This window comes from Hemibagrus wyckioides, linkage group LG07 (assembly GCF_019097595.1).
Source record: "Hemibagrus wyckioides isolate EC202008001 linkage group LG07, SWU_Hwy_1.0, whole genome shotgun sequence".
In the NCBI taxonomy this organism is placed as follows: domain Eukaryota; kingdom Metazoa; phylum Chordata; class Actinopteri; order Siluriformes; family Bagridae; genus Hemibagrus; species Hemibagrus wyckioides.
In genome coordinates this window covers 8,639,549-8,663,261 of record NC_080716.1, presented here as the reverse complement: position 1 = coordinate 8,663,261, position 23,713 = coordinate 8,639,549, and the positions used below count along the sequence as shown (strand labels likewise).

At 39.2% G+C, this 23,713-nt stretch overlaps 1 non-coding gene across 1 annotated transcript; it reads right to left on the bottom strand.

The window, feature by feature from the left end:
• Nucleotides 1–309: 309 nt before the first annotated feature.
• Nucleotides 310–398, bottom strand: trnay-gua (transfer RNA tyrosine (anticodon GUA)). The gene is given in 2 exon segments: nt 310–345; nt 362–398. It is a non-coding gene; the product is annotated as a tRNA-Tyr (tRNA).
• Nucleotides 399–23,713: the final 23,315 nt, after the last annotated feature.

Below are 23,713 nucleotides of genomic sequence, written 5' to 3'. Positions count from 1 at the left end.
CAGTCTGTGCAGACATTCTGTTGATCTTAAAGCGAATTTGTTTAAACTGCTGTTTCCTCAGGTGTAACTCATCCGGAATTGCCGTAAATTGCCACTAGAGGCCAATCCTGGGTGCTGCGTACAGCCGCACGAGGCCCACCTGCCTATCCGTGTCTCCCTGGTGGTCTAGTGGCTAGGATTCGGCGCTCTCACCGCCGCGGCCAGGTCCCGGTCAGGGAAGCGAACTGTTTTTCGCGCCCGGCCAGAGCTAGCGGCCGCAAGAAGCCGCTTCACTGAAACGGCGCGCTTCCCGGCGGCTGGTAAAAGCTATCCTTCGAGCCGGATTTGAACCAGCGACCTAAGGATATCCATTTATAAGCACCTACAGTCCTCCGCTCTACCAGCTGAGCTATCGAAGGGCGGGTGCAGGGACACCTTTGGGCAGCAACCTGGCAAACAAGACCCCTGGCGATTTTGTCTGTTACGAGCCACGTAGTGCAGCGGAACAGAAACAGTGGAACAGAATTAGCGTAGCTGCTGTTCATAATATTAGCAGCACTAGATGATAGACACAGTCAAGTGGCTTTTACAAGGGCTTTTGCTCACAGAAAATACAGTTGTGTTCAAAATAATAACAGTCCAACATCACTAACCAGATCAATCACTGGTTTTGCCTAAAATTATATTTCTTCATGGCAAATATTTTACTAGTAGGTGTAGTAGAGTAATAGAAAACCAACAGACCCAACAGTAATGACATGCATGTTGCTTATTCTGTGTAATTGAATCATTAATTGAAAAGGGTGTGTTCAATATAATAGCAGTGTGGAGTTCAATTAGAGAGGTAAATTAGTCTGTGAAAAAAACTGGTGTCAAACATGTGTCCCTTATTTAAGGACGAAGGCAGCAAATGTTGTACTGTGCATTTCTCTCTGAAAATCAGAGTAAAATGGGTCGTTCCAGACATTGTTCAGAAGGACAGCGTACTTTGATTAAAAAGTTGATTAGAGAGGGGAAAACATATAAAAAAGTGCAGAAAATGATAGCCTGCTCAGCTAAAATGATATCAAATGCTTTAAAATGGCAAATAAAACCAGAAAGTCGTGAAAGAAAATGGAAAACTACCATTCAAATGGATCGAAGAATAGCCAAAATGGCAAAGACTCAGCCAATGATCAGCTCCAGGGTGATCAAAGAAAGTCTAAAGTTACCTGTGAGTACTGTAACAATTAGAAGATGTCTACGTGAAGCCAAGTTATCGGCAAGAAGCGCCTGCAAAGTCCCACTGTTGAAAAAATGACACGTGCTGAAGAGGTTACAATTTGCCAAAGAACACACTGACCGACCTAAAGAGAAATGACACAATATTTTCTGGACTGATGAAAGCAAGATCATTCTTTTTGGGTCTAGGGGCCACAGACAGTTCGTCAGACGACCCCCAAACACTGAATTCAAGCCACAGTACACTGTGAAGGCAGTGAAGCATGGTGCTGCAGGCATCATGATATGGGGATGTTTCTCATACTATGGTGTTGGGCCTATTCCAGGGATCATGGATCAGTTTGAGTACATTAAAATAATTAAAGACGTCATGTTGCCTTATGATGAAGAGGAAATGCCCTTGAAATGGATGTTTCAACAAGACAATGACCCCACACACACCAGTAAGTGAGCAGCATCTTGCTTCCAGACCTACAAGATTAAAGTTATGGAGTGGCCAGCCCAGTCCCTGGACCTTGATCCAATAGAAAACTTGTGGGGTGAAATCAAAAATGCTGTTTCTGAGGCAAAACCAAGAACTGCAGAGGAATTGTGGTGTGTAGTGCAAGTCGTTCTGGGCTGGAATAGGTTAAGTCCTACTCCATGCAACACAGATGCGAAGCAGTTCTCAGAAATAGTGGTTATACTAACTAAATATTAGTTCAGTGATTCACAAGAAAGCTAAATCTTCAAGCATTTTTCAGTTTATACTGTAAACATTTGACTTTGTAAAGAAACATGCAGACACTGCTATTTATTTTGAACAGCCTAATATTCTTTTTTCTTCACGTAATAACAAATTTGATCAATTTTTCTTCATGTTTTGATTTAGAATTGAATGTGCAGTTTTCCCAATGCATTTGCATGTATTGAAATTTTGAACTTTACTCTTTTTAACACACTGCTATTATTTTGAACACAACTGTATATCCCCAAATCAAACTAAATATAATGGGGTCTGTTTGGTATCAATGGCTCCACTTTTGGCAGCAGAAAATCCAGCTGAATGATGATGGGCCATTTAACAAGCATACCTGAATATAATGCGTCTTCTAGACTTTCAGCTGAAACTGAATTGTTAACTTAGCAGTTGTGAACAATGAATATTTGTTAAACAGACTTCATACAGAATACCAGAGTAAAACAGATTTTTACAAAATACCTAACACCTGCTCCCTTTTCACTAACAACAACAATAACAACAATAATAATAATAATAATAATAATAATAATAATAATAATAACATAAAACAGTAGCAGGCAATGTACAAATGAAAAATATATGTTGATTATCTAAAAATGTTCTCATTCAGCCCCGTACCCAAAATATATAAATAAAACAATTTCATTATTTAACAAAGTACAAAGAGACTACAGTCTAAACGCAAATGTTTCAAATCGTTATCATGTGGTTACACAATCGAGGAATTGCTTATGTACAAAAAAACTGCACTTATTTCAGTGCTTAACAAGAGAAAGATCAAGATCAAGTGCATAGAGTATTATGAACCCATAGCAAGAGTTTCTTCTGAAACTGAAAGCAGAACAAATGTGAAAGTGTTTTTTCAGAAGTGAAGAAAGGAAAAGTTATTTGAAATTAGCATCGTCTGAGAAAATATCTACAAAATCTTGTACCACTTTGTAGCAGAAGTCATACTGTTCCTGAAAGAATGAAAAAACATAATTGTTTACATGTTAGTACACTATCACATATTGATAAGAAGTATTAAACTAACAGTGACAGGACCTAGTTATTTTTCCACAAATCAGGCACTTGTGTGTAAAAGATTCTTACCACAGTTTGGACCATGTGTGGTCTCTGAGTGCGTAAACTCTTCACGTCCAGTAAGCCCTCGGCTTTAACCCGCTCCAAAATGTTACTGAGGACAATGAACGTTCAAGTCAGGCTTGCAGCAGCACTGATTAAAACCAAAACACCCGTGGTAACTATTGTGTATAAAACAGCAATATAAAACAGTGAAAGTGTGATTATATATTGACACACAATAATAGTGTTGCAAATAATTGGATTGTTTCCTCAATCAGTCCTATGCCAAGCCAGCAAGGATTCTTGTTCACTTCAATTCTGAGCTTTAATCATCAGTTTGCAGCTTGAGTGTGTGAGTGGGTGTGTATGTGTACCTGCAGTGCACCACTATAGGGGGGTTGCCAGATTGCTGTTGTTGTTTCTGCACTGCAGCAATCAGATCAATCATTCCTTTTCCGTCCGATGAGATTCCAATCTCTGGCCAACCATGGAAATGAAAATGTCTGACCAGACGAGACTGCTTCTCCTAAAAACACATATAATATTTACTGTATGTAATGTGTGTATATAATGAAACATTTTATTCTGATCTAACAGCATGACAATATTCATATCTACAGGGCATGAGGGATCACTGAGTGGTTTAATGAGTATAAAAATGATGTAAATTATATGCTCTGGCCTTCTCTGTGACTACTGGAGATTCTGATATTCACATCAGCAGCCAACAGCCAGTGTTCCATCCAGCATCATCTCTACTCAAAATATAGCCTGAGTTTGATACCATTTCCCCTTCAAACAGCTCACTATCAAGCATTTGAAGCAGATATACACATTACTGGACAGTAAATACTGAACATTACAGCAAGGCTTACACGTATTTATCCCTTAGCGATTTTTTCTGTCCTATAAAATGTCATAGTAACTGAGCTGGTAATGTCCGTCTGGTTACAGTAACTGACAACTGTGAACGTCTCACAAGAATAATAAACATGCAGCGTTATCCAAAAACAATCTCTATGCACATGACAAATATTTCAGTATAAACTTAATGTGTTTCAGGGTGGAGTGTTCTGTTAAACACATATACACTGGCTTGTTTTGTTTCCTTACTGGTTGTTCTCTGGGTTCCTGAACCATACATATTGTAACACAACTTATTAAACCAGTGCCACATGTTGGATTGCTGTTTTTGTTTTTTCAACATGGCACTGTATGTAACATGGTATGTGGTAAAATGGTTCATTTTCCTGAGCCTAAGTGTTAGTATACTAAGAGTTAGCACTAAACCACAAGTTGAAGTGTTTGCCTCAAAAAGTATCATCCATTTTTTTTGCATTAATGCTACCAATCCCATTTCTGACAATACTGATACTGAACTCTGAGTATCAGCCACTAGCTGATCCAGTACAGACATCCTCACAGCAACAGTCACTACCTTCTGTAGCTGTTATGCCAGAAATCACAGATGTTGTGCATCAAGCTGCAGTTTAACACAATTTGTGCTCCTGTGCAAAAGCACTGCTGTGCCAGTCTACATCAGGTGCATTCTAGCCACATGGATTAGACTGAACACATCGAATTTTACTGCAGTCATTTTGTTCTGTACACTTCCTCATAATCATGTGCAAGAACATCTAGTTGTATTCATAAATGTTTCAGCCTACCGTTTGGACACTTTCTTCGACTTCTTCACTTTTATTTCTTCTCCTTCTGCTGCTCAGCTGCAGGACAAAATAGCCTCCAAAAGTACTGTCTACCAACTAAAGAAATAATGCCTGATCTATTCAAAGTTGGGAAACTACCAGAAGAATTTTAGATCTTACCTTGATCATCTGGCAATGATGGTGGTCTAAACAGAAACAACAAGAATACACAATTATGCAAATGAATGTGAAGTGTGTGTGTGTGTGTGTGTGTGTGTATACATAAACAGATCCCGCATAACATTATGAGCAGTGACAGGTGAAATGAATAACACTGATGATCTCTTCATCATGGCACCTGTTAGTGGGTGGGATATATTAGAGGCAACAAGTGAACATTTTGTCCTCAAAGTTGATGTTAGAAGCAGGAAAATGGGCAAGTGTAAGGATTTGAGCGAGTTTGACAAGGGCCAAATTGTGGTGGCTAGATGACTGGATCAGAGTATCTCCAAAACTGCAGCTCTTGAGGGGTGTTCCCGGTCTGCAGTGGTCAGCATCTATCAAAAGTGGTCCAAGGAAGGAACAGTGGTGAAATGGCGACAAGCCATGGGCGGCCAAGGCTCATTGATGCACATGGGGAGTGAAGACTGGCCCGTGTGATCCAATCCAACAGACGAGCTACTGTTGCTCAAATTGCTGAAGAAATTAATGTTGGTTCTGACAGAAAGGTGTCAGAGTGCACAGTGCATGATGGGTCAGGGCTGTTTTAACAGCAAAAGGGGGACCAACACAATATTAGGCAGGTGGTCATAATGTTATGCCTGGTTGGTGTATGTTAGTATAAAAACATCACTTACTTCTGGACCACTGTCTCAAATTCTTCTACAAGAGCTTCTGGTAAAAGTCTGCTTCTCTTCAAAGCATTAAACAATACATGAGTAATAATTAGAGCTTAGAAACATTAGGCAATTACAAAGACTTTAAAACATTTGCATTGCTTAAATATGAAAGTTTACTATGCAAAGGTTTGTACCTTTTGTTCTTGGAAAAGTAACTGTCTTTTTCGCCTCTTCTCCTTCAGTAACTCTTTCTCCCTGATAAACAAAGTATAATTACTACACAGTATAAAAAATGTATAAATATAAATACTTCCTGTATGGGGCATGTTATACACAATGCTCTCATGTAAATCAGTTCATCCTCTAACTGTATGAAACTCTGACACAGAAATGTTTACCTATTATGGACATAAACAACAGAACAGGGCTGACTTTAACATTAAAAAAAGAAATCTGTAAGAAGCTTGTAATTTCTCAGACACTCATGATCCCCATGTTTCTCTCAGCAATGTATGACAAGCAGACTCTGGATGCTAGTTTAATGTTAATTATATTAATGTCTTTATGAAAACCGCTGAAATGACGAGCAGCCAGAAAATGAGTAAGTAAATGAACAAAAATGAACCTGGCATACAACCGATTAGATTTTCTTCATTTTCAGCCCAAAAACTCAACTCTCTCAGTAACTAGTGAGAGCATATTAACAGCAGTAATCACACAGTGACACCTAGTGGTCAATCCAGGAAGCATTTTCCATTGCGATAATAATATTTAGTTCAGGATACCACAAAACCGACATGGACAATGTTCATAAGATAAATGCTTGAAGGTGCTGCAGACAGAAGCTGAAAAATAAAATAAAATAAATAAATTGTGTATCATGTAACTTTCCAGAAGAAGTTTGTAAAAGCAATCACTCACACCGATACAGCTCTTTAACTGTAAACTAAACTGCACACGATCCCTCTGAACATCAACTACTCAAAGAAATAAGTAACTAAACAAATGAGCATAAAAAAAATACAAATTCATCATTTATTCATAAAAAGAAAAAATTTTTAATAATCAAAAATGTCACTAGTGATAGTGTTTGACATTGTATATTATTTCCTAATTATGTAATAAATATCAATAATAATGAAGTTTATCTGTGTTTAATTAATTTAATCAAAACTTTTTATCAGATTTTAATTGTGAATTGTGATTTTGTTTCTGAAGTAGATGAGGAAACCAAGACTCAGGCTGTTGCTGAGGAAAGTAGCATCAAAGAAAAGGAAAGGAAGTAAAGGCCCAGGAGAGGGACATGAGGAGGAGGAAAGAAGAAAGTCCAGGTCAACAAAGCAGGTATGAATATTCTCTCTGAACTTCAGGACCAGTTTCAACACACCGACTGGAGCATGTTTGCCACTCAGGCGACCTGTGGTTCCCACTTGGATATTGAAGGCTACACTTCCTCTGTACTGGATTACATTAACACCACGACAGACAGGGTCACCACCCAGAAAAAGATCACCATGTACCCAAATCAGAAGCCTTGGATTAACAAAGAGGTTCGCCTCTTACTGAAGGCGCGCAACACCGCCTTTAGATTTGGTGATGCACAGGCCTACAGTACAGCCAGGGCCAATTTGAGGCGGGGCATTAAGATGGCCAAGTACTACTACAAGCTGAGTATTGAAGAACACTTCTCCAACTCCAATCCCCAGCAGATGTGGCAGGGCATTCAGGCTATTAGCAACTACAAGCCTATCAACCCTTTACCCTACTGATATCTCCTTTCTCAATGAGTTAAGCAACTTCTATGCTCGCTTTGAAAGGGATAATCTGGAGCCAGCAATCAAAATCGAGCTCCCGGCAGACTTCCAGCCACTCACACTCTCCACTAATGATGTCAGTGGAGTACTAAGCAGGATCAATGCATGGAAAGCTGCAGGGCCTGACGGTATCCCCAGACGTGTCCTCAGAGCACGTGCTGGGGAGCTGGCGGGGGTCCTTCGGACTTATTCACCCTGTCTCTAGCTATTGTGCCCACCTGCCTTAAGACCACCTCCATTGTGCCGGTACCAAAAAACTCCACTGCATCCTGCCTGAATGACTACCGCCCAGTAGCGCTCACCCCCATCATCACTAAATGCTTTGAGCGGCTGGTCCTGGCACACCTCAAAACCTGTCTTCCTGCCACCCTTGACCCTCATCAATTTGCTTACCTTCAGAACAGGAGCACGGAGGACGCAGTATCCACAGCGCTGCACTCAGTACTCTCTCACGTGGACAATAAAGACAGAATGCTTTTCCTGGACTTTAGTTCAGCGTTTAACACTGTCATCCCTTCCAAGTTAGTCACCAAACTTGGAGACCTGGGCATCAATGCATCACTATGCAACTGGCTCCTGGACTTTCTGACCAACAGGCCCCAGCATGTTCGGATGGATTGCCAATGCTCTTCCACCCTCATCCTTGGCACTGGAGTACTTCAAGGCTGTGTGCTGTGTGGTGCGCTGACAACAACCTGCTGCTCAACACTGCAAAGACCAAGGAGCTCATAGTGGACTTCAGGAATGAGAAAGGTGACACACACGCACCCATTCATATCAATGGAGAGGTGGTGGACCGTGACACCACAGCTTCAAATCCACATCCACATCTCCGAGGTATCCACATCTCCGAGGTTCTCTCCTGGACTACCAACAGCTCCAGTCTGGTCAAGAAGGCTCACCAGTGCCTCTTCTTCCTGAGGGCTCTGAGGAAGAACCATCTCTCTTCAGACATCCTGGTGAACTTCTACCGTTGCACCATCGAGAGCATCCTGACTGGCTGTATCACTGTCTGGTATGGTAACTGCACTGTGTTAGCTCGGAAAGCGCTGCAGAGGGTGGTGAAACTGCCCAACGCATCATAGGAGTTCCACTTCCTAAGATCGAGGACACTTACAGGAAGCGTTGTCTCAGCAGAGCACGCAAACTCATAAAGGACTTCTCTCACCCTGCCAATAGGCTCTTTGCCCTCCTGCCTTCTGGGAGGCGCTACAGGAGCCTCCAGACCAAGACAAGCAGGTTTAGGAACAGCTTTTTCCCCATAGCTGTTTCTTTGCTGAACTCCGCCTCCACGCGATCACACAGACACTGACTGAACACATTATTATCAGGGTATATAACCTTTTTCTGTACATAACCCTTTCTGTATACAGTTTACATACACAAATATTTACCATGGTAAACAATATCTTCCTCACGGCATACATCTAAATCATTGCATTCATTGTACATACCTCCTTCTCTGAATACTGTTTACATATTTAATTGTTTTCATGGTATACAATACATTCTTTATTGCACCACCTATAATCATTTGCTCATTTGCACTCATTGAATTTACCTCCCTCTGTATACTGTATATATATGCAAATTATTTATATATTTTTATATATTGTTTATATATGCAAATTATTTATTTGTTTATATACTGATTATATATGCTAATTATTTGCACTGCGAGAATGCACTTCTGGTTAGATGCTAACTGTATTTCATTGCCTTGTACCCACATGTGCAGTGACAATAAAGTTGAATCGAATCGAATCGAATCGAATCGAATCGAATCGAATCGAATCGAATCGAATCGAATCGAATCGAATCGAATCTTAATATCATGTCATGATGTCGGTAATGTACCTGGAGATCTGCTGATATTAAATTAATGAGGAATTGAAGTGCAACATTTTATATGTGTCAGTGAATACAATCTAAACATTACACCACATTTAAAATGCTAATTTTTTTAGAAGTGGATGAGGCTGAAAACATGGTTCAGGAAGAAGCTGAGGCTGAAGCTGTAGAAAGCAAGCCAGGTGATGCTCAACCAGAGAGCAGAAAATAAAGAAATTACCTGTCAACCAGGAAACAGCTTTTATATTAAACATCTGAAGATAAATTCTTAAAAATAGACTTTTTTGTTGTTGTTACTGCTAATAAAATAAAAAATAAAAAACTGTTAAATTTCACTCAGCTCAATAATGGCTTTCAGTTCCTCTGGAGTTACTGCACAGCTCTTTATATCTACTGCTCATAGATCACTTCTTAAACAGTGAATTCCTAAAGATTAATAAGTAAAAACGATCATTTTAATAAGAACAGCTTAACTAAAACTGTGAAAATTGTGGTATTCACAGTGAATCTCCTTTATGATAATCCATAAGTGTCCCACACATTCATCTCATCAACCTCAGGATCAGACTTTACTGTCTAAGTACTGTCTTACTGTCTTTGTGAAACAACACACACACACATTATAATACTTCTTCTTCTTAATACTCTATTCAATAAACTTTCCATGAGGAGTGATTATTTCTGCACATGCACTTTTATAGCAGCTTTATATAATACAAGGTCCTCTGAAGGTATTCTGAATTGTTCATTTCAACATCTCTTTTCTGTTGTTTTATCAAGCAGCTTGGAACTGCAACAATAGTAAATCAAGAATGAAGCAGAAGTAAAGAATGTCACTTTTTATTTCTTTGTGGTTATTGGTCAGATGGATACTGTTGAAATGTGTCAAACAGACAGTTATACAGGGATAAATCTGCATTATGCAGTCTGTAGGCCTAAGACAAGATAAAGAGTACATAATTGTCTATGGAAAGAGAACAAGCTATTCAGGTGGTAAAAGAAAATACTGGTTCATTACCCAAAAGAAAATAAGAACATGAATGAATTAAATAACATGGAATAATGTTTTTTAACATGAATAAAATTTTACAAAATATTACATTTATTAAAAAGGATAGGTTAATAATAATGATATAATATCCATCTCATATAACACTTTTTCCAGGATTACATGTCACAAACATTGCCTCTTTATGATCTGAGTAAGAGTTTCTCCCACATAATACACAAGTGATTGTTGCTCCCTGGTTTTATTTATTGATGAAGACTCTATGCCAAGATTACAGAGTATTACACAGATTTTAAATTATTACACAGTAGAGGTGTATCTAAAGGGCAGGCCAGGAAGTCGGGGTGTCCGGCAACGAGGGTGCAGCTCCGGTATCAACTAAATCTAGAGAGAGAGAGAGAGAGAAAGAGAGAGGGGAAGAGAGAAATAGAGCATTTAACTTACATGGCTGTAGTGAAGACAGGAGAGGATGGGAACAGAAAGAGACTTCCTATGACACTGACTTGTGTTTACCACTGACTCAAAAATCATGAGCAGTACACTGACCCTTTCTCTGGTCAGCATGATACCTCATGTAGAAAAGGTGGGGAACAGCTTGGCACTAAGCAGAGGGAGGGTTGAAGGCCTTATCCTATTATTTACATTACTATGAATACCAATTAATAATAATTACCTCATGTTTTTTATTTATACCACACCCCAGTAACTGTATAGTGTATTGTAAGACCTTCATCTTGTTTTATTACTTCAATGTGGAGCTCCATTCTTTTCTGCTATTGTGTTCATGCTTGTGTTTTTAGATTAAATAATATATTGTATAATACATAAATACATTATATAATATAAAATGCTATTTTTTACATTTTAGTGAACCATTTAAAAGAAATTCTTTAAAAAGGATCTGTATATAAGTGAAAAATTCATTTTGTGTTGCTTTTTAAAGGAAAAATATACAGACATACTGATGACTAAAAATACTCAGAATGAGACTGAAATAGGAACAAATATAAAAATTTATTAAAATAAAGCATATAAGCACTATACAGATATAAGTTTATTTACAATCAAATCTACTTATCTATTTATGAACTATAGGGTATTTATGGGAATGGGAGAGTGGGACAGGAATAGAGGGATAGATTAATAAGGGATGATTATTAAGGGATAAGGGATCTTAAGATAGGGTTAAGCCCTTCTTCAGTCCTGGGATTCACTGTACAACCTGTAGGAAAAAAAAGAGATTTTAAAAATATCACATTAATCTAAAATAGAAATAAAATTAATTCATACTCACGTATGGAGAGCCTGAGCAATGTAGGAAAAAGAAGTGAGAGAAAAGAAGAAATATGAAATGAAACAGAGGAAGAAAAGATGAAGAGGGCAAAGGGAAAGACATTGCTCAGAGCTTCTCCAAAATGTTCATCATCTGCTGGATGTTCTGCTGGACGAGAATCTGAACTATGGAGGCTAAGGCTGCTGGGTTGCTGTAGAGCTCCAGAGGCTGAGTGAACAGTACTTCAAAAAGCTGTGTAAGGTGATCCTATTGACAAATGATACACAGATTCAACATAGTGTCACTGAGTTTAAGGTACAATCCTGAGAATTTGTGTATCGTGGCATCAGAAGATATTGGAACACTTACAATAAGCACTTTGAAGTACAGCTCTGCTGCAGGCTCCCACACGTCTATATCCCACATGCTGATGAGCTGAAGCAGGCGCTCCAAGAATCCTCCCTTAAACTTTAGAAAAGAAAGACAACAGACTTCATTAATGCCATGTTTTATCAGGATTAAAAAATAAGGGAAAACAAAATGAGGTAAAATAGACCATGTTCTGAAACTTAAATCTCCTGATGAGACACTTACTAGCTGAGGTGTTGAGCCATTTTTAAAGAAGCCGAAGAGAATCAGCTCATAAAAAATATCCAGCAAGTTGTAGTGGTAGACCTGCACAGAGGAGTAAAGGTACAAAAAGAAATTAGCCTCACATATTGAAGTTCAGTTTTCTATATTATCAAAAACTTTTCTGTTTAAACATCTGTCATTTCACACAGGCGTTTATTAGCTTACATCGGGCCCGGAGAGCTCTCCTTTAATCGAATCCTGATATGAAGGCGTCCTCAGGAATCGAATCAGGGCCTCGTATGCCAACTGCACACCAACTACATCCTGTTCAAACAAACAAGAAAATCTCTGTATCTCACTTTGGCTATGACTGAGTAACTGAAAGGATGTTCATCACAAAAATCAAACAGTCTTTCATCATTCTAAAGTCACCTGGTTGTTAGCTGCTGCCAGTCGCATGACAATCCTTTTTCCCACCACGAACAAGAAGTCCTGGATGTGGATGCTGGCAAGCAAAGTCTGAATATAAGACAGTACACAATATACGTTAAAGCAGAGTGGACTTTACCTGCGCAATAACAGCAGCTGAAGAAAGGTTTTGCTCACAGCGAACGCCTCACGGACAGCGGGCACCTTCAGGCCGATGTCAGTCACCCCTCTTTCTAAGAGATGGCAGCTAAGGAAGAAGAGATGTAAATGCTTAGTGTGTGTTAAACATACAATACACTATTACATCAATAAACAGTGAATAGGATCGTACCAAATAAAGGGCACCTCCATCTCCACCTCCTCCTCATTCTCCTGCAATCCGAATCATTAAATCATTAAAACTCACACAGTAAATTTTACAGCATCCGAACCAGGGGAATAGCAACATATGTAGATACACATCAGATCTGAAACTCGGAATTACCTCAGAGTCGTTCTGGTCATACTCCCAGGTGGAGGTGTACAGCTGCCCATCTCCAGCCACATACAGGTAATCGCAGGTTACCGTTTTAACGGTTTTGTGCTGAATAAAAAAATATATTGTCACTGCAGACAAATAAAAGTACATCTGACAAAATTCCAAAAGTTACTAACTACAATATACACTTCATGACAGTGCAATAAATTTACCGTGTTATAATGTGGCACGATGAACGATGTCTCCACTCGGTTACAGGAGATGAACTCTGTAACCCTCCCAGATTCAGACTTAAAAGAACAATTTAAAGTGAACACAATTAGTCACTGCAATTAGCAAAAGTTTCCTAATGCCACAACGAATAATCCCTTGCCTGTATGCCAGAGAAACAATCCTCTATGGTGGTATGATAAGGGAATCCCTGCAAATGACAAATAGCTGGAACTCAAGATCTATTTCACAAACGTGAGCATCTAATAATCATCAAGGTCAATTCTCTTCCTCAGAATAATCAAGTCTGTGATTACCAGGTGAGTCAAGCAGTGTGTCGTGGTGGTTTTAAACCAACACAGACGACTCTGTGGGCCCCTTATCATCCCCAAGAAGTAGGACTTTATGTCCACTGACTGGAAATAGAGAAACAAAACTAGACATCAGAACTTGTAAAGAAGGGTGTTTGTGTGTTTGTATCTCAGTTGCTGCACTGTAGAATACCTTAAACTGGGAGATGGAGGGGTCTGAAGAGAGGAACTGTATGTTTCGGTGGGCGCTGATCAGCTCACCAGCATCGAGTGGCTGTGTAAAGAAAAGCAGGAAGATCGTGAATGCTTCTGATCATAGCAGCTTCATACTAATATTCTATAGCTTTCCTTAAAGCTCTGGTTACCAGAAAAACAGGTGAATAGTCTTGGTCTTCTTCAGTAGGCAGCAGCTGAACAGTTGGCTCAACAACCTTAAAACACACAAACAAAATTAGTCAACGCAATTACCATAATTTTACAATGCCACAATGAATAGTCCCTTACCTGAATGCCAGTGAATCTACCCTCATAGCTGGTATAATAAGGGAATCCCTGCAAATGACAATTAGATGAAATTCAAGACCCACATTTCAACAAAATGCTAAAAACCATGTCAATTTAAAAATGTCCATTCCCTTCACCAGAGTAATAAAGACTGTGATTACCTCGAGAGTCAAGCAGCATGTCTCTGCAGTGTCAAAGCAGTAGAGCCGACTCTCTGGACCCCTTATCATTCCAGCTATGTCTCTTCTAATGTCCACTGGCTAGAAATAGAGAAACAAAAGTAAACATTAGAACTTGTAAAGAAGGGTGTTTGTGTGTTTGTATCTCAGCTGCAGCACTGTAGAATACCCCAGACTGGGAGAGGGAGGAGTCTGCAGACACGCACTGGACATCGCGGCAGGCGTTGTTCGGCTCATCAGCATCGAGCGGCTGTGAAATGGAGAGCATGAAGATCATAAGTGCTTCTTATCAAATCAGATTCATACTAACATTCTTAACAGTAAACACAACCTTGTAAAATCTATTGATTGGTTTTAGTAAATAAATGAATGATTTGTTTACCAGAATGACAGCTGAAGGTTCGTCCTGAGGTTCGGGGGGCAGCAGCTGCAGGATTGGCTCAACGACCTTAACGTGCACACACACACACACACACACACTTAGACAAAAGTGACCTACAGGTTTCAAATGAAGTTAAATATTACTATTTATCAGACACATACCTGGAGGACAGAGGGAGTACCTACTGATTCCCCCAGCACATCCACAGGCTCTGTAATAAAATCACTTTTATGGGACTCAGAATTCTGACTCTTCAATTACACAACATCAAACTTTCCTATTAATGCTTAATAACCTGTCAAGTTTGATAATTAGTTAACTTGTGAAGAAACAGACAAATTGTAGCAGTCAGATTGTGTAAATTCACTGTACATGTGAACTGATTAAACTCTCTAAAACCTCCTGCCCCTATCCACCACCCAAATCTATACAAATATTATACTGTGTAATTATTAAAACTGAGTTCATCAAGCTAACTAGCTTCATACTCACTATGATATTGTGTAAATAAAATGATTAGTGAAGTTCTCTAGGTAGATAACATACACCTGTAACCAAGCCCTTTAGGAGAGCTGATTAATCAGTAGTCTAAACATGATTTAGTGTAAAACCAGTAGTCAGGGTTGTTAAAAGTCACTTTTTAATGGGGATGAATATTATATTGTAGAAATAAATGAAATTCTCGTTGTTCAAGCTCATCAACTCGGTTCAGGATTTTAGTGTCTTTAAACCAACAGCCAAGTTCGCTAGCAGCTTAACTAACATTAGGCTAAACATTTTATTTATATTATATTTACCAATTAATTGTGTAATAATTACAACAAATAGACAGGTTCCCTAGAGCTTGAGAATATGATAAGTTGTAGATATGATTAGTCCAACTATTACAGTGTCATTTAAATCGCTAAAAATCGGCTAAAGTCTGTTAGCGCGCTAGCTGGAGAATCACAAGGCTAAGCATGATTTAGTGTAAAACCAGTAGCCAGGGCTGTTAAAAGTGACCTACTAACAGGGTAAATTATTCATTGTAGAAATAAAATACATTCTTGAACCAAGCTTAAGGACTTTATTGTGTAATTTAAACCAGTAGCCAAGTTCGCTAGCACGATAACTAGCATGAGGCTAATTGTTAGCAGTAGATGAGGTCGCTTGTTAGCTACATAACATTAGACTGTAACACTGTACCTTCTACTGGATTCATTGTAAAATCAGTGAGACATTAAAGTCACGAGGTAGGATAAAGCTCCTCCTACCTTGAGGAAGCTCAGTGTGGTCAGGAGGAGCTCTTTCTGTCCGGAGGCTGCGGTAAATGAAGTATCCCGCACCGGCAGACAGAGTGACCAGACCCGCAGCACAGGCGATCTCACCCAGAGTCCAGTTCTTCAGTCCCTGAAGAAATCCTCGGATAGACATGGTGTGGTCAGAAGTCCTTCGTTGAAAGTCGCTGATTGAAGAGTTGACTTGTAGAGTTGTAGATCTGTAGAGTTGTGGTGATGGAGACGATGTTTATCTGTTGCCACGCAGAAACTCAATGCAGGTTTTGACTTGAAACTACTCGATGAACGCATCATCACCATGGAGACAGTTTAAATACAAATAAACAACTCTACAGCAGCGATGACGCAGATGACGTCAAAGATGAAGAGCTGCGACCCCACGTGCGGATTGGGGTCACGGAGATGATGATGATTATGTCGATTATTATTATTATTATTATTATTATTATTATTATTATTATTGGTTGTTGTTATCGTTATTAATGACTGTAATAAAAATGACTATTATGGTGTTCTTATTGTTAACACACACTTTAATGCACTAATTTACTTTAATTACACTTATATATTAATATATACTTAATCCTTTAACAATTCACTTACTTAATAATAAACTTTACTTCTTTATTAGTTTATTTATTTTTTAATCTATTGGTTTCTATGTTTAAATGTTTACAACTTTAAATAAATATATTTCATTAGACAAATAATCTGCTTGTTTTTAATGATATTGATTAGTTTTGAAAACAGAATGTAAATGTAGATCTGTAGATACACATAGTTTTGTTAAAGGGTGAGTTTGAACGAGAAAAGAATAGATGAAGCTGAAAGTTGAGGTTATTTAATGCTTTGTGTCAAAACAATGAAAGGTGATATACAATTTAGTCCACATAGACTGTTGTTGCTCTAACTGTGTGAAGAGCTTTGTAAATGTGAACACAGTACTCATAAATGCGTCACTAAAAAATTCAACAATCCTTTTTCTCCATTTCTCATTCTTTATTCGGCCCACAGCGAGGAAATTTGCATAGTTGCAGCGGTAAAGGTATAGCAGCTAAAGAAAAGGATAATATCAAGACAAAGTGACTTTTATAAATTGTAACTGATATTATAGATTTAAAAAGACAAACAGATAAATATATAAATATAAAATTTAAATATACAGAAGATAATAATAATAATAATAATAATAATAATAATAATAATAATATGGACTAGTAAAAGTACCTGAGTGATCTTTTGGTTGTTTATGATCTGCCACACCTACTCCGATCCAAGGTTGCTGTTTATTTGGTAATACCTCAAGCCCCACAGTTATGGAACAGCCTAACAAATAGTGTTCGGGATTCAGACACAGTCTCAATGTTTAAGTCTAGGCTAAAGACACATTTGTTTAGTGAAGCTTTCAATGTATAGTTTTTCTTAGGTAAAGGAGCAGATCTGGAAGATTCATGGTCATAGAGTGTTTGGTGTACTGGGATGTTTGGATGCTGTCATCTTACCACCCTCACAAGTCGCTCAGGTTTGCTGACTGTGAAGTGGTTGGATGCTTTATTTCCCAGGAAGCCTTCATGTCTGTCAACTTCTGGCTCTCCCTTTTAGTTATGCTGTCTTGGCTAGTCTTGCCGGAGTCCCTGCCTGCACTTTACACTTAATCTACATTGTCTTTAAACATCACACGATCACAAGCATACCTAATATATTTCTCTCTCCCTCTGTCTTTCTCCATCGAGCTCTATGTCCCACTCCAGAGCTCCCAGTGTTCTGAGTTTACAGTGTGATCACTGGCTCTACCCCTGGTCGGAGTCTCAGTGCTTGGTGGTGCTCACTGATGCTGTGAATGGATCTGTGTGGACAGCCTGTGACTAGGAGACAGCTGTGGACAGAGCCACTTGGGGACTTTCACACTGTCACGGATGTGCCGTTAGATCTGTCAGCTTGCGACAGCAAGGAATTAATGTCTATAATGGGCTCAGTTACTACACTAACCTAATAGTTCCCCATGAGCTCTTGTTTGTTGTTGTAGAAAGGACATTAATCAGTTACAGTTACATTATTTACTTTCCAGTTTCACCCAAATGAGGATGAGATCCGTTCTGAGCCCGGTTCCTCTCAAGGTTTCTTCCTCATATCATCACACGTAGTTTTTCCTTGGCACCATAGCCACAGGCTTGCTCATTAGGGATAAAATAGAGATAAAATAGTAAGTTTAAACTTATAAATATATATATTTTTTCTTTCTCTGTTTCTCTACTTCTTTAAAGCTGCTTTGAGACAACGCCCATTGTTAAAAACACTATACAAATAAAATGAATTGAATTGAATTAGTAATAATAATAATGAAATGTAATCTTATATAGTAGAAATCCCAATGATGTGTTGTCCAGGTTGTGGAAGGGTCTGCTGGTAGCAGTGCTGGTTGTACAGTCTCACAGCAGCAGGGAGGTAAGACCTACGGTACTGCTCTCTCACACACTTGGGGTGAAGTAGTCTGCCACTTCTGGAGCTGCCCAGAGTCTCATGCATGAGGTGAGAGTCGTTCTCCAACATACATGATAGCTTGGCTATCATCCTCCTTTCTTCCACTGGATTGAGATTGCATCGAAGGACAGATCTTTATCTTTACGATTTTATCCACTCTCTTCCTGTGTGCAGCAGAGATGCCACTGCCCCAGCAGAAAAAAAAAAAAAAGCCAGATGCTACCACAGAGTCAGTGTAAGGTTTTATACACTGTATAAAAAGACACATAACCTTTTTTTTCTCACTATCTGACATTAAATCAGACTTTCCTGTTGGGAAAGCCCAGATGATGATATCATGGCTTTGGAAGCTTCTGATGGGTTAATTGACATCATTTGAGTCAATTGGAGGTACACCTGTGGATGTATTATAAACACTCTGCTTCCTTGTGTGACATCGTGGAATAATCAAAAGAAAATCAGCAAAGATATCTGGAGAATTGTGGACCTCCACAAGCCTGGTTCATCTTGCATACAATTTCCAGATGCCTGAAGGTGCTATGTTCATCTGTTCAAACAATTATACACAAGTATAAACACCATAGGAATGTCCAGCCATCCTACTGCTCAGGAAGGAGACGGGTTCTGTGTCACAGAGAAGAACGTGCTTTGGAGCGAAATGTGTGCATCAACCCCAGAACAAAAGCAAAACAACTAGTGAAGATGCTGGCTGTAGCTGGAAAGAGAGTGTCATTATCCACAGTGAAACGAGTCCTGTACTGACATGGGCTGAAAGGCCACTCCACAAGGAAGAAGCCATTACTCCAAAAGGAACATAAAAAAAGCCAGATTACACTTTGCGAATGTACACAGGGACAGAGACATTAATTTTTGGAGACATGTCCTGTGGTCTGATGAAACTAAATTTGAACTGTTTGGCCATAGTGATCATCGTTACATTTGGAGGAAAAGGGGGAAGCTTGCAAACCTGAGAACACCATCCCAGCTGTGAAGTACGAGAGTGGCAGCATCATGGTGTGGGGGTGTTTTGCTGCAGGAGGGACTGGTGCACTTCACAAAATAGATGACATTATGAGGAAAGAACATTATGTAGAAATATTGAAGCAACATCTCAAGCCATCAGCCAGGAAGTTAAAGCTTGGGTGCAAATGGGTCTTCCAAATGAACAATGACCCTAAGAATACTGCCAAATTAATTACAAAATGGCTGAAGTATAACTGTTTTGGAGTGGCCATCACAAAGCCCTGATCTCTATCCAATAGAAAATTTGTAGGGAGAGCTGAAAAGGCAGTACTGTCAGGAGGAATTGGCCAAAATTCCACTAAACTATTGTGAGAAGCTTGTGGAAGGATGCCCAAAACGTTTGACCCATGTCATACAGTTTAAAGGTAATGCTACCAAATACTAAGGAAATGTATGTAAACCTCTGACTTTGAAGGAAGTAATAAAAAATATCTAAAAAATTCTCTCACTCATTATTCTGATATTTAGCAAATAGAATTAATTTTAGAAATCCTAACTGACATAAAATGTGAAAAGTTTAGTCTGATTTAATGTCAGAAGGTGAGAAAAAGTGGTTATGTGTCTTTTTATACAGTGTATGTAAATTTCTGGTTCCAGCTGTAAAGCCACTAAATCATTCCTCACTATGTATGCTCACCCTAGAAAGAAATGGCATGCTTCAACACAGCTTACAAGAGGAAAAATACTCTGTCTGTTTTGGGGGTTCAGTGTTGAATCATTTTGTTGTGTTACACTCCACAGTGGTAGTTAATGGATGGTCATATGAAAGGTGACATTCAGGACTTTAATAATGTGTAGTTTTATTCATTTATATTTTATTTACTTAATTCTTGGGTTTAAATGTTATAATTTTATTGTAGCAGTTGTACAGTGTTTTACTATCAAAAACGTTTGAGATGTTTTGAATGTTTTATCTCTGTACCAGTGTTACTGTGGATAAGTGTGGTTTATTTGCCCAGCAGGGGCTCAAACACCGCCCACTTCTCAGTGCACTGGTCAGCAGCAGCTAAACACAGAGTCATGATACTTTACACATTGAAAGCCAACAGTATTCTGACTAATTCTGGATCAGATTTGTGGGGGGAAATTAATTCATTTGTTTATATTAATTAAAAATGTTTGATAAGTCAAATGGAAGGAATGCCAGTATGATGATAAAAAGGAGTAAAGGGTTGTTTTGTGAAACCAAGTTAGTGTTGTGCGGTTCTACAATTAACACCAGCTTGTAGTTAGTGTAAGTGACCTTTCATCTGAGGGTTTCATCAGTTTTCAAGATTATTACACAGAAGCAGTCACCCACACATTACACAGCATACAGATCAGAAGAGTGCATGTCAGAGTGAATTTACTGACCATCACGACTTTCTTTAGGAAAACTTTAAAAAGGTCTGTTTGCAGGTCCGAAACCGGAGACAGTGGCTGATTTCTGGAGAATGGTTTGAGAACGCAAATCTGCCACCATAGTCATGCTGACTAACATACGGGAGAGAAAAGAGGTAAAATACATAAATATAGCACACAGTTTGCTCTGGAAATACTCGAAAGGGTTAAATGGTTTTGAATCTGCATGTGCTTTTAGGAATAATGCTGTCAGTACTGGCCAGAGCAGGGCTGCTGGCTGTACAGATGTGTCCTTGGAGGATGTAACGGTGCTGATCGACTGCACTATCCAGAATTTCTGTGTGCAATATGTAAGTCTGAAATAAACAAATGAACAGAAGAATAAAGAATGCAGAATTGCACATATATTCAATTCAATTCAATTATATTTGTATAGCACTTTTAACAATGAACAGTGTCTCAAAGCAGCTTTACAGAACATCGGAACAAAAAACATAGATGTTAGACAAAATCATCCCTAGTGAACAAGCCTATGGCGACAGTAGCAAGGAAAAATTGGTTTACGCAAGAAACCTTGAGAGGAACCAGACTCAAAAGGGAACCCATCCTCATTTGGGTGACACCAGAGAGTGTGATTATAAATTATTCTAAACACCGAAGAGTGTGATTATGAACAATGTCATTTCTGCAGTTATGTACAGTCTACAGTGTGATGCAGATCCAGCATATGTAGAATGTTAGTGTGTGTATTAATTAGGAGGTTGTTGTCGTCCTCTAAGTCCACATTGGGCTAGCAGCATTGCTTTGATATACACAAATCCTCACCAAGCAGAACCCAGCTGAAGCTGGTCCATCTCTGGGTGCCTCAGGATCCTTGAAGGATTGGCCTCTGTCTACTGAAGCTGGCACAATCTCCAGATGCCTCAGGATGGGAATAAAAAAAGGAACAGGTGAAAAGGAATTAGCATAGCTGCTGTTCATGATATTAGCAGCACTAGATGATAATGTGCATTTAATCAGATGTACTGGAGCACAAGGTTATGGGATGTATTATGTGTATGCCAGGCTAAGGAGATATGTCTTTAATCTACTTTTAAACTGGGAGACGGTGTCTGAGCCCTGAACACTGTCAGGAAGGCTATTCCAAAGTTTAAAAACGCTCTACCCCCTTTTGTAGACTTTGATATTCTGGAAACTACCAGAAGTCCAGAGTTTTGTGTTCTTAAAGAGCACGGTGGATTGTAGCTTGTCAGAAGACTGGCTAGATACGTGGGAGCTAAACTATTTAGAGCTTTGTACGTAAGTAGTGCTAGTTTGTATTCAAATCTAAACTTAATAGGTAGCCAGTGCAGGGATCATATTTTCTTGATCTGGTAAGAACTCTGGCAGCTGCATTCTGGACAATAGTCCAGTCTGGAGGTCAGGAATGGATGAACTAGCTTTTCTGCATCAGATACATATAAATTGTTCCTAAGCTTGGCAATGTTTCTAAGGTACACTATATTGCCAAAAGTATTCGCTCACCTGCCTTGACTCGCATATGAACTTAAGTGACATCCCATTCCTAATCCATAGGGTTCAATATGACATCGGTCCACCCTTTGCAGCTATAACAGCTTCAACTCTTCTGGGAAGGCTGTCCACAAGGTTTAGGAGTGTGTTTATGGGAAAGTTTAAAAACGCTCTACCCCCTTTTGTAGACTTTGATATTCTGGAAACTACCAGAAGTCCAGAGTTTTGTGATCTTAAAGAGCGCGGTGGATTGTAGCGTGTCAGAAGACTGGCTAGATACGTGGGAGCTAAACTATTTAGTAGTAGTAAAGTAAAGTAGTAGCACAAGTAGTGTTAGTTTGTAATCAAATCTAAACTTAACAGGTAGCCAGTGCAGGGATGGTAATACTGGGGTTATATGACCATATTTTCTTGATCTGGTAACTCTGGCAGCTGCATTCTGGACTAACTGTAGCTTGTTTATTGAGAATGCAGGACAACCACCTAGTAATGCATGACAATAGTCCAGTCTGGAGGTCAGGAATGGATGAACTAGCTTTTCTGCATCAGATACATATAAATTGTTCCTAAGCTTGGCAATGTTTCTAAGGTATATACATTGGCTCATGGTGATGTGTGAGGAGTTTCATATATGTAGTTTTTACATAGAAATGATGTGCACATGTCTTGATGTACGTGATCCTAGCAATCTCCAGAAGGCTGCAGGTCCGTGAGGTTGGTCACACATCTCCACTTCACCAGCTGGCTTTATTTTGGTGTTCCACTCTCGCCTATCGGTATGCTCAAGTTTCTTAAGAAAGTCAAGCGTGTTAACCCAGCACACGCCGGACACATCATAGTTCACTGCAGGTGACAGTGGCCATCAATCTGAACATTCTTCATCTGAATGTAAAAATAAATATGCTAATCCAGGCTATTACAGAAACAAATAATGGCATTTTACACTGACACTGTGGACCAGATGTGCACATGTGATGCAGCACAAAACATGATGCTCTCTTCTGTGGCAGAATATTGCAGTCTAAAAGGTGAACTGGAGGAAAAGATCAGGGATGAAAGAAGTACTGAGGATTTGAAAGTATTGATTTTTCAGGAGTGAAAATTGAAATATAATTTGTTGCTCAAATTTCTGAAGAAGTTAATGCTGGTTCTGATAGAAAGGTGTCAGGATACACAGTGCATCACAGTTTGTTCACCGCCAAGAGCGCTAACAATGGGCATGTGAGAATCAGAACTGAACCGCGGAGCAATGGAAGAAGGTGGCCTGGTCTGATGAATCACGTTTTCTTTTACATCACATGGATGCCTGGGTGCGTGTGAGTCGCTTACCTGGGGAACACATGGCACCAGGATGCACTATGGGAAGAAGACATTAAACATAAATGAACAAGTATTTATGCTGTGCACGCAATACAACTGTTTTGCTTTTATTTTGAAAAGCCTGGCGTTTTATTATTTACCTATGGACGTGCATGCGTGTCTGAACAGCAACAGGTGATGCTGGCACATTATTGCTGGTCAGCTACCCCTAAAAATGTCAGCTCCTGTTAAAAAAAGAGAAGTTGATTTCGAAT